Consider the following 13,424-nt stretch of genomic DNA (forward strand, 5'->3'; position numbering starts at 1 on the left):
ATACATCTAATGTTTTCGTAGTTCCATAAACTCAATTTTAGGGGTGGTCGGATAGCCTGATGGTTAAAGCGTTTGCTCGTCACTTTGAAGATCCGGTTCGATTCTCGATGTGGATATAATGTGTCAAGCCCATTTCTGGTGTCCCCTGCCATAATATTGCTCATGATGTCAATCACTAGATTGTTTGGTCCAGACACTATAATTTGCAGATCGTCATATAGCTGGAAAATTGCTGAGTGCGGCATTAAACAAAAAAACCCCACATATTGTTCAGAACGTAGGCTCCAACATCACAATTCGGTTGTAATAAGGTGTATTATCAGTGAGTGACTACAGTTTCAAGCCGCCCTTTAGCAATATTCCAGTCGTTTCACGAATGGGAACTCCAAGGATGGGCTTCTCAAACAGTACCCACATACCTGCAGAATCGAACCTCGGTTTTTATGTGGGGAGCATTAACCACATGATTTCTCCACCTCATTATGATAATTATAGGTGATGTAAACAATAACAACAAATAGATTCGTACTAATAATTTTTGCATTTCCGAGCGATCAGTATCTCTGCAAAAGGACTAAATACACTACAGGTAAGGTACACTACAGGGACAGCAAAGCCATGCCATACATATTAACTCGACATTTTCAATGTTAAGCATCGTATTACATTATCAACTATTGGCAGTTGGAAAAACTAGCATAAAATCTGTAAATACCATCAGAAAAAAACATGTATAACCATGTCCTCCACATGAACTGTTGTTTATCGACATTACGATACGACACTCACATTGTGGAATCAAGTATCGCGGTACACCCATATAATTGCAACCCTCTCATACTGTTGAATAAATGCTATAAGGCATTTCAATGACCATGGGAAATCTATTGTACGATTCCGACTATGTCATGAGCATGTGTTTATGAATCAATATGAGCTAGTGAGGGTACCGTGCATGTGTTTCCTGCCCAACCGATGGCATCCATCACAAATACATGCAAAAGCAAGTCAATTGTTCATTTTTGCTGGTGATGCGTCGAAGCAAAGACGTATATACATCCGTGGTCGAAGTAGGGATGACCTCTATAAAACTGTTTGAAAGCTTTGCCGGGGCCTTGAATGTTGTAACCTTGATAAAAAAAAGCGTGTGCACCGCTAACTCGTTGTCAACAGAAATTTTCTAAACCTTTTCATGCTTTTAATCAAGGTGCTCACGTGATTTGATGCACTTCGCGATGTAAGACTCGTTTTATCACAATATAGATCTTGATTATCAATCAGATCGTCTTGACTGGGCGCCACCGTTTTGTTTGAAGCAAATGCAAGTTATACGAGAGGTTGAATCTGATTGGTCAATAGGAGAGGCATAGAAAGGACATAGCTCGTAATAGCCACTGGTGGCGCTACGATCGAGCCCAGGAATTCCAGCCTAGTTCGGCAAGGGTGGAAACTGGACTTTTAAAGTCAGGTAACTCACTTGCCTCGGGAAGATGCATGCCCTCGGCGCGTAGACGGGATTTTTTTCAGCAATCCGTGGCATTGTTTCAGAATATATATTTTTTCATTGAACTTTATTTAAAACACAGTTACTTTTTTCCGTTAGCATAGACATTTCCAGTTGTTTATCTTCTTTAATATGTATATCATGAGGACTACTTGTACTAAGGTAAATTAGCATCATAGTACAAGAGTTTGTCACGTTCTGGCACTTACTATTAGTTTTGTCAACTTTATCTTGTCGGTAGGGTGTTTGTCTGCCGTGTGATTAAATTATATCTCTAAACGTCCCTCCAGTGCACTTTTACAGTGAAAGCACTCGTATAGCTGAACATCCATATGATAAAAAAGGCAGAAAGTACAAATCAGTGATTACAGTGCTGCTCCACGTTAGCTGGTATACATGCCCAGTGGAGTAAACAGCTCATTTTGCGCACAGTTGTTATGTTGCTAATATCTCCCTGACTATTCAGAATAAATGGTTGATTTTTTTAAACATGACTTGGAAATTATATGACTATGTTAACAACCTAATTGAAAGTTTCATAAGTTTATCTTTTAGATGCCTGTTTCACAAAAATAGGCATGTTTCATGCCTTTCGCCATATAAGACGAGAATTCATCATAACATATTATTGTCACCTTAAGTTTAGATGTATATGAAGTTACGCATCTTGCAGATATCCATATTAATAGTGTGTTCCCATCATGTTATGTTCATACCATGTGCTTTGAAAATGCTCCACATCAACAATACAGCTCCGCATCTTTTCATGCTGTGAGCTTCCTATTGGGTGAACTGGTACCCATGGTGATGCTCACTTCTTGCCTAAATATCCTATCCCCCAAAACGACATAGAAGTAAAGCAACCCTCATCCCTAATTCACTCTCTAACTGTAACCACGGTTATATAATTAACTACACAGTAGTTAGAAAATGTTGGATAGTAAAAGTTTTAATCATTACAGATTTCTGTGGCATATTCTTAAATGTTATTCTAAGGGAACTAGTAATTAGTTATACATAACATGGCCAGAACAGATTGATTAATTATATGTTCCTGCACTTACCTTGTTATGTGCAACGTTTCCTCAAAATGAAGAGGACAAGAATAAAACAACGTTTCTTCGTTGACAGCCTTCCAGATTCATAATGCACATCACAAATAGGAAAAAACGTTCATCGTATCGTGTAAATAGTAAAAATATCAGTGTCCGGGCTTATGTTCTCGATTTTAACTAACTTCTTACCAGCTTATTGGCATCAAATCGACATACTCCGTTTCAGTTACTGAAAAAACGTTACTTCTGCTCGATTCATGTCGTCTGGAATTAACGCGCACTGAAAACTAGTGCAACGGAAATGAGCCCTGATTGGTAGACCTCGTAACCATGACATCACGTGACAATGCTGGTGAACACCTGGTGAAATCTGCAAGGTTTTAAACCTGATTTGACATGTGTTTTTAAATAGTCTCAAACGACGTAGCTAACTTGAACAAGGGGACGATGTTCAGCGACCTTTCCCAGGTTAGTGGGTGAGTTGGGTTTAACGCCAAGTCAGCAACCCTGACCACCCAGTCCTGTCTTGTCGCCTACAGCATGTATCTTTATGTAACTTTATTACAAATGCCATTCCACAGACATCCCATCATATTCACCATGGTCATACTGTGTCCAGGGCGGGCGGGTAGCCTAGTGGGTAAAGCGTTCGCTCGTCACGCCGAAGACATTAGTTCGATTCCTGACATGGGGACAATGCGTGAAGCCCATTTCTAGTGTCCCCCGCCGTGATATTGCTGGAATATTGTTAAAAGCGGCGTAAAACCATACTCACTTATACTTACTTACATAGTGTAACTGATGCTGTACATGTTCATGGCTAACATCTGGTGTCTTTTGGATTATTTGAATCAAACGTATTGACTAGCCCGAACCTAGCACTTCAAAAATATCGGCAAAATCCTCCGCCCCTTTAAACACAAATAATGATAATTACCTAATTATACTAAAAATGGTTAATTTAATCCTAATCTTGTTAGTACAACTGAATTAATAATTGATCCTGCCAATCTCTGCCAACCGCTATAAACAAAGATCTGAGGACATCCCATAACGCACTGAAGATAAGATAAGATAAGATCGGTGAGCTTTTTTGACAATTCATCGTAATGACTGAAAGGTCAAAACCTCAACATCGCTCTCGTAATATTCCAGCTTTCCAACTAAGAGATTAAAAACTCAAAATCTCAACCCCCGATTCGGCTTTCTAAATTTGATTTGTTTGGAGTAGGAATGTGCAGATCTAGTATAATGGGTTGGTTATCTGTCATGAATGAAATCACTTGAGACAGAAATAGATCAGGTTCGATTCCCACATAGGTAAAATGTGTGAAGCAGACCGGATGGCGTTATGCGTAGAGCACACAAGATACCAGTTCATCATATATACCGGGTACCAGTTCATCAAAATACGTTGTGATCTCGCGAGAACGTCTCCATGGTGACATTTGTCTGTAAACGACGCCATTGTTGTTTTAGCATCACTGTTGCAAACTTCAAGTCTCCACTCTTAATTTGCGATTTGTTACACACTTCTCGCAAGGTCAGCACCATGTTCACGAGTGTGGCAAGCGTCTTTCATCAAGGTATCATATTTTAGGATGGCGGATTTAGTATTTGGTCTTTTGATACATCTGGCTTTGGATCCGGAGGATTTATGCCCGTTGATCAAACGCGATTTTCCTAGGTCTTAAAATTCTGGATAACTTCCCACACGTAATATGTTACTCAATTTCATTTCAAGGCATAGAGTCAACTTTATTTTAACTGTTAATTTAATTTTCTGATTTGCCTTGAAAGTGAGGCAAACGGTTCATGCACCATTTGTTCATGCTTCATTTCCTTGGGCAGCTCGGGAAGAGTTGAGAAAATCTCGACGACCTACCATTGCTGCCTCCCTCTCCGACCTTCCTGTTCCTCTCCCAGTAGGTCATCTAGGGCATTTTTGCGTGTTTGTGTAAAGTTTTGTTTGTTTGTTTGTTGTTTCGTCGCACTCAGTTTGTGTAAAAGGGGGGTAATGCCTAAACATCGAACATAGAACAGGGAATTATAATATCATTTTTTATAGTCTCCTTACTCAGCTGTAAGAAATTGTTAATGGTGTATATCAGTTTTTGAGTTGAACCATAGATTCACTGAAATTAAAATGCAAAGAAATTAAAATTAGGCATTTTCATTTAAAAGGTCAGAAAAAGGTCATGATAAAAACAAGTGCACATAGATATCTTGTTTAGTTTCTGGAACTTCACAGGTTAAACTGTTCGTTATTTCCAATTTGGTTGTAATCAACTGATAATGATTCACCCCCATATTACATTAACAATATGTTACACTTTTGTCTGCTTAACTCATCCTAAAAACCATCTACATGCTCTTTCTCTTTCCTCTCTAAGCTCTCAACTGCTGAAGTTGATTCCCTGCCCATAACCCAGGCCCCTCTCCCCAACCCTGCCCGTCCGTCACTGTGTGGTTCCTCCATGAACTTGGAGCAGGACATCCCCGAGATAGACTTGGGAGATCCAACAGAACCATTTGCAGTACAGCATGTAAAGCCAGTGAAGCATGTAAAGCCAGATACATATGCCGTCATTGACATGAGCCACCTGGAAGAAATAACGCCACCACAGTCATTTGTGACAGCATGCTGCAGCTCCAGTGTATTCAGCTTCATCAAGAGATTGTTCACTCTGTACTAAATGGACATTTCATGTTGAACATTTGCAATATAATGAAAATGTAAAGAACTCTATATAACTATTTTGACTATTTGAAGTTTGGGCCTTTTGATTGAAGCAAAGTGAAATATCTAATATCAGTAAATATGTCCATGAATCTGACTTTTTGTTCAAAGTTTTGTTATTATATTCATAAAAGTTATTTTCTGTTCTAGTGTGTGTGATTCAATTCTTATTTGCAAGTTACTGAGGATATACAAATGGGATGGGGAAAAAGATTATACGATCATTACAATACAGTATTATGTATAATCTTGCTGCCTATGGCCCAATACAATAAATGTAAGAAAGTAGACTGCATAGTGATACAAGCTACAATAATTGGATTACAACAGAAAAGGGCAAAGAAATAACGCCACCACAGTCATTTGTGACAGCATGCTGCTCCAGTGTATTCAGCTTCATCAAGAGATCGTTCACTCTGTACTAAATGGACATTTCTTGTGGCTCAAAACTGAATATTTTCTGTAAACTGTTCCAAAAGAACACCAGATACCTATTTGGACTATTTGAATAGTGCAAAATTAAATTATCTTATATGAATGAATATTTTCATGACCCTTTTTGTGATTCTAGATTTTATTTTGTTCATAAATGTTGTTTTCCGTTCTGGTGTGTTTGTTTCCCTTGTAATTGCATGTTAGTTTATACCCTAAAATGTTGACAATTGTGTTCTACACCAGATGACTGCCTACATGATTTCATTGACGAGATACTAATTTTCGAACATTCATTACACATATCAGAAATGAGTCGCTCTTAGCAATAACTTACGACCTTGACTTTCATGTTTCAAATGAGAGTACCCTCCCTTTTACTACACTTTACACCACTCAGCCAGTGTAAATCCACATGTTCTGTAACAGATGTGGTGGCCAAACTTTGGTTGCTACAATCTATAGCGCATATTATTTTGTATTGTGTTAAAGTTCAATATTAGTAATTTTATCCAACTAGTTTTAAATGAATATATGTGATGCGATATTAGTTATACTAATATTACCTCACACAAAGCTCTGACACATTGCTAGCTGACACTTCACGTCTAGAACACTGCAACCAACTGACCATTATGAAATAGGAGCAAGATTATCTGTATGGAAACTTGAACATTGGCGTCAGGTTAAACTATGATGTCAGCAATGTTTGGGGGCACACCGCAGCAGAAAAGTTGCAACATTACCTTTTTCTCTATCTTGGCTAAGCAGTAAATTTTACATTTTCAAACAAATATACGATTATTTTGTGCGTGGTGTAAATGGCTTGGAAAATGGGGGTATAAAAATGTCCATAACATTCTTCAATGTGTACCTTGACAGGCTGTAAATTTTACATTTTCAAACAAAATACGATTTGTTTTTCATGGTGTAAATGGCTTAGAAAATGGGGGTATAACACTACCGCTAAACCGCTGAACGAGAACTAAGATTTAATGAGATTGCGAGTTCATCATAACTTCCATGGTAATGATGGCAGCCACAAGGTCACGGTGCAAGTTGGGTCAAATATATAGCAAATAATAAATTGTTATTTTATTGCACAATATCAAATTAAATGATTCATGCAAAAATGACCGAGGAATGGACGAAAATGGCATTGTCAATATGACAGCTATGTTTGAAGTTTTGACACTGCAGGAATCACAAGCATAAAACTCGACCGTATTTACTGCCCCTGTCTCTGTAACTAGATATATTTAAAGAACACAACAAACATTGAGAAATATCGATGTGGTGTGTTTTCCGAAACGTAGCTTTGGACAAAATACCTTTTCAATCGAAATAGTTGATATACGGGTAAATGGGACATAGTGGGTACAAAGCTATGGGAGGGATTCGAAGCTATGTATTTGTGACCAGAAGATATTGGATAGTTACAGCGGTGCAGTACATATCTACAATATCGCAGCTGGCAATATTCCAGTAGCCTGTACATAGAGTCCTGATATAAATAAAAAGTATTAATATTGTTATTATCAACAATGGTCCATGCCATCGAGGTACAATATCATGCAATCAACCAAGACTGTCCACCCGATCCAGTAAGTGGTTTATTACAAGCAGCCAGTTAATGGTAACAGTTTGCTTATTGGGAATTAAGCGGCATACTCCTGCACATTCACTTCGCGAAAGCCTTGACGCTTTTGCATTTTAAACTGTTTATCGTAAAAAAATAAAATGGTTCCTGCGGGAGATTTTCGCTTGGGTGAGATCAAGCGATATCTACATTATAGATATCGCTTTTAAAAATGACTGATTTTTCCCCGCGTATTTCGATTAAAAAATGATATTGGATGATAAATAAAATCTCCCCCTCGTGTCTTTTGACGTGTCTTTATCGTTGATAAAAGTGGAAGAAATCCTCGGCAAGCCTCTGAGTTTTTCCACTTTATCAACTCGTGTTGATACATTTGATATCAAAAGACACTCAAAAGAGATTCTCTTTATATTCATCAATGAAGACACTGAAGAAATAGCTAATTAATGTTTACTCGTACGTAATAAGGGAAATTCTGTTGTTTTTATTTCACTTTCTACTGACAGAAAATAAAAAAGGAATGCGTAATGACCAGCGGAATAAGTCCAGTAAAATGATGTTTAATTCCGCCAAAACATTACCTTCACCTGAACGATCTGTAGTGAGTGAATATTGTGAAACGTCACATAAGCAAATATGCTCCTATGGAGGTACAGAATAAAAAGTGAAAAGCACTTTCACATGTTACTAGTATATATCAGAGAAGACGAAATATTCAGGTTGAATATGTTTTTCCCTTATTTACTACTGTTAGTATAGATGATTAAACAGTTCTACTGGCCTCAGGTGCAGCATGTAACGTTTAGCTTATTGTAGGCTTGCCCAAGTCTGTAGATCGATTATATCACAATGAACACTTCTTCAAATTTGTCCTAGTCCACTTCTCCGAGGGTCTATGCACAAACCTAGATATTGCAATTAGTGCCCCGTTTGCTGCCATTGTTTTTACGCAATAATTGTAATCAGTAACTGTAATACTCTTGTGCATCATAACGTTTGAATACTCAGATGTACACAATAGTTTATTCAATGACATCAATAAAATTTAAGGCACTCAGTCGCCCGACTCGCAGAATATCCCTTTTGTGCCACATCCCTCTCACAAAAATTGCCGCGCTTTTTATGCGGTTTGGTCCGGATAATGTGCAAATCTAGTTAAGGGGTTATTAAGTAAAAATAGTTTGAAAATCCCTGACGGATTGGTTGAAAGATAAATTCTCATGCATACGAGCTCAGACTACATGATCCAGAGTTTATATTATATTGTTGTAAAAATACTGTTCACACTGACAAAGCCTTTGACTGCATTACATTATTTGCCAAAGATTTAATTCATATATGCAAGATGAGGGATATTTCTCTTAACTTAAACCATTTCAAACGAGAATTACACTCTCGTCGTAATATTGAAAAATATATTCATTTATTCGAAATACTCAGAGCAAGTATTTTCACAATGGGCGCTGTATTGTCTTTTTGAGAACCATTAAGATACATTGTATTCATATTTTCACAATGGACGCTGTATTGTCTTTTTGAGAACCATTAAGATACATTGTATTCCTATTTTCACAAAGGACGCTGTATTGTTCTTTTGAGAACCATTAATTTACATTGTATTCTCATGTACCTGACCTGGTACAAACTTGTATACATTTTTCTGTGTGAATTGTGTATGGATGCCATGTGCATGTCCTTTTATTTCATAAAATATTACAAGACCATTGTTTGAAACTATTTTTTCAAATAATTAGGTAATGGAGGTTCATGTTTTACCCTGGGCATGGATCAGCATTTTGTAACAGGGGCTTGTGAATAAAAATAGATAAAACAAAATAATTGTCACTTTTTTGCCAGCTTTTAACATGACCACATGGGTACAAAGTCCAGTTTTAGTCATCATAGCTGTGTCGATTACGAGTTATGTCCCTGCTGCCGCTCCTAGCCAAGCTCCTTCCCAGCGCGTGACACCTTCGTCTCTCGCAGAGACCGTACACGTATATGGTCTCTGACCCTCGATAACATCGCTGCCACCAGCGTGGGTGCTGCCATTGCAAGAATACCCCTTCTAAATTAGTTTCTATCATGTAATTGGTATAGTAAGAATCACAGGCCTGTGAGTAAGAATGTAAGGGGGAAGTTGGTTTATTTTCCGTTCGTCTGCGAAATAACCTGATCACACAAACAAGAGGGTAAATTCTTCGCGGAAATACCGTCAATTGTAAACCTTTTCATAACTAACTGTGATGGCATTCCCAAAGGCATAAACAAAAGTATAAACGTTACTACATTTGGGGTTTAGAGGGTGTATTTCAAGATTCTTGGAATGGTTGCGCCCACACTGGTGGCAGCAATGTTACCGAGAGTGTAACGAAGGTGTTAGCGGTGGGTAGGAGCTTGTCCCTCCTACTGACAAATCAGATTCCTCTTATATCAATTGCAGTTGCTTCAAACAAAATGGCGGTGCCAGATCAAGACGATCTGACCAATAATAATCAAGATCTGTATAGTAATAAAATGGGTGTAACCTCACGAAGTACATCAAATCACTCGAGCATCTTGGTTAAATACATGAAAAGACCAGTGAAGATCTGGGGTAGAATAGGTCTTCAGCAACCCATGCTTGCCGTAAAAGGCGACTATGCTTGTTGTAAGAGGTGACTGACGGGATCGGGTGGTCAGGCTCACTGACTTAGTTGAAGCATGTCATTGTATCAATTGTGTGGATCGATGGTCATGATATCAATAACTGCATTGTCTTGTCCAGACTGGATTATTTACAGACCGCCATCATATAGCTGGAATTTTGCTGAGTGCGACGTAAAACAACAAACCAACCAACCAACCAAATACATGAAAAGATTTGGAAAACATCTGTCAACGCCCACTTGACGTACACATGTTCTGCAAATCCAGCTGTCGAAAATCTGCAATGCAGTCGCCATGTTGTTTATTAACAGGATGTCAAATTCGTTGCGCGACTTTGATTGGACTATGCATAGACCCTTTAGTCGAGCAAAAACGTAACTCTATAAGTCCAGTCTAGTTCGGCAACGGTGAAAACTGAACTTTCATGGTCACTTAACTCCCTTGCATCCACTTAACTCCCTTGCCTCGGGAAGATGATTTTTAGTGTACCATAAAATATGTCTAGAATGAGACTCAAAACTATGAAAAACATCTTTCCTAGGCAGTGTCCACCAGCCTATATTAAAGTCTTGTTAAAACTAGACCTTGATATACATGACACAGGCTACTGGACACTTTGCCTCTGGAAGATGTATAAAACCAAACTCACTCACCCAGGAACAAACTGGATACAGTTCTGCACCCAACATACACCATCAATCTTCATCAAGAGATTGTTCACTATGTACCAAATGGATCTGGCCTAAAACTAGTGGAACTTTTACAGCATTAATGAATCTTAAAAATATCTATTCCAAAGGGAATTCAAAACCAATATTTAGGACCTGTTTGAACGTTTGGCCTTTTGAATGACATTATCCCATACAATTAAATATTTTGAAGATCCTTGATTGTGACTTTTTCAAGGTTTTGTGTTATATCTATGGAAGTTATGTTCTATTCTGATGTGTGCCAATACAACAAGCACGAAATACTCATACCCCATGACAATGGCATGTTCTGTTGAGCTCAAGACTCAAGCCCCTGACCTCAGAAGCCCCCCTTTGCCTTGTTCTAAAGAGTCAATGACAATCAAAACCTGATTAATATGCTGATAGCTGACTGGTACCATTAGCAGCTCAACAGGATGATGTTTCTATGAGAGGCTCATCAGGAGCTTGGTTGTCACTGGACACACATTTCATTATTTGATAAAAGATAAAGAATTCCAAGAACATAAAACTAAGTGCAGCAGTAGCTGGAATGTGATCTGGACTGGTATCTGTACAAAGTTTGATCAAGAAATATTGGAGTGTGAGTTATGATCTGGAAACAAGGTAACAATTGGAAAGATGGATGGCAGCACCAATTCCGCTAATCAAATCCTCACTCACTATATTTACAATCTGATATTCATCTATTCTGATGAAGTATTAAACATATTGCATATAATTAGTATGAAAATAGCTTAAGGGAACCTTCCCTATAATCAAATGGTGCTGTGGGACTTTGGGTCAGAATTGGTCCCCAGAAACCTATGCTTGTGGTATGAGGCGACAAAAGACATTGAGACATTATTATTTGGTTGAATGGGTGCCATGGTACTATGATAGTGTGGATCATTGCTCATAACATCAAACACTGGATTGTCTAGTCCACACTTAATTACTTATAGGCTGACAGCTATAATATTGCTGACTGGGGTGTTGGCAACAAACAAGTTCCAGCTGGCTAGTACAAATTTCCAAATTCCCCATTGTTTTAACATTACAAGGGAATTTTATCTTCACCCAGGCTAGTAATGCTTTTCAGTTTAACTATAACCCTAATCACCAGAAACCTATGATTGTGGGTTCGAATCGTGCTTCGCCCCGATTATGTTTCTAGGTCTGTCAGCACCATACCCGTACTCGTGGGTTTCATCAAAGAGGTAAACGTCTAAGACCTGCATGACTTCAGGCTTTATTCCCACATTAAGCTGACATGCTGTGATATAACTTGAATAATGTTAAAAGTGGCATTAAACCCAACTCACTCACTACAGTACTAGCTATGGTTTGTTTCTTTTGGAGGTGAGTATACACATTAATACAGGATTAAGTATATACATGATATACTGGAGTATAAGTGCTAAGTGAATTGTATTATTGTTTTAATGTTTGTCTAACGAACATTCACTCAATCCCACAGGAAGCTACAAAAACTTTTATTTCAAAGATCCTAGAATATTCTGTAACTTGCTAATGTCTGTTATACGACCATGACGGACAAACAGATTCAGGTCAGTATTGGTCGAGTATCTCTTGAGTTTTACATATACATGAGTCGGACTTTCTGACATATCCGCTAATGGAACTATATCAGACACATCACACAGAATATCCTTCCGCTTTCCCCAGAAGCTCAGGTGAGATATCTTCACATTCATATTATCATCACTCATAGCTAGTATCCCGACAACTTTTCGAATACTAAAACTCATGACATACAACATAATGCATGCCAGACTTGCTAAGCCAGCACTGGCATACAACATTTGTGTTGACAGGTCTCCGCTGCTGTGAAGATAGAACGCCTGTGGTACTGCCACTAATGTAAACACTGTCTGGTATATCTTCAGCCGAGCTAGCACTTTGAGGTGGACGATATAGTTGAACCTATACACTGTAGTGAAGGAGGCAGCACTTGCATGTCCTTCTACTGGTTTTGCCTCAGTTGACACTGTCCTCGTTAATCTGTTGTGAGCACTGTATATACATGGTATACAAGAATTAAGTGTCCAGGTCTTGTTTAGAAAATTGTTTCTTGTGATGGACCTATTCTGGACAAACCTGATGTAGGGTTTTGAACCTCCACACAAATATCTCAGTGGAGCAAGGTACATTTCACTGGTTGTAAGCTGTTGTGCTGAAATGCAAGAGATAAACTTTATCCTCACAGACATGTACAAACATCTGACAATAACTGTTACCTATAGGTATTGTGTGTTCCACTGTCCTTTTTTCCACAATATCCTTATTAATAATCTTAATTCGGGACAACTCAGATGAGAATGAGCTAAACATATTTATGGGTTCTTTCATAAAAACACTATTTGAGTAATATGACAGTGGCCTGTAAATAATTGAGTCTGGACCAGACAATCTCGCAATTGAAATAAAGAACAATGATCATTGTTGTTTAAGTATGTGGACATGCCATCAACACAACCAAATCAACGATCATGACCAACCAATCCAATCCAATCAAGTCAAAAGACAAGTATTGGTTGCTGGGAACATAACCTGAGAATTTTAAACATGCAACCCCAAGTGGGATTAAAATAAGAAAGTTTTGACAAAGTGTCCCCATAAACATTATAAACCATTACCTACAAACAGTTAAGTTCTAATTTGTTAACATTTAATTTTGTTTGACTTATTTAAATGTTCCAATTCTTGTAATGAGTTATTGTTCCTTGGACAT

The sequence above is a fragment of the Haliotis rufescens genome, unplaced genomic scaffold, assembly GCF_023055435.1.
Source record: "Haliotis rufescens isolate VD_foot unplaced genomic scaffold, xgHalRufe1.0.p SCAF_11, whole genome shotgun sequence".
In the NCBI taxonomy this organism is placed as follows: Eukaryota; Metazoa; Mollusca; class Gastropoda; order Lepetellida; family Haliotidae; genus Haliotis; species Haliotis rufescens.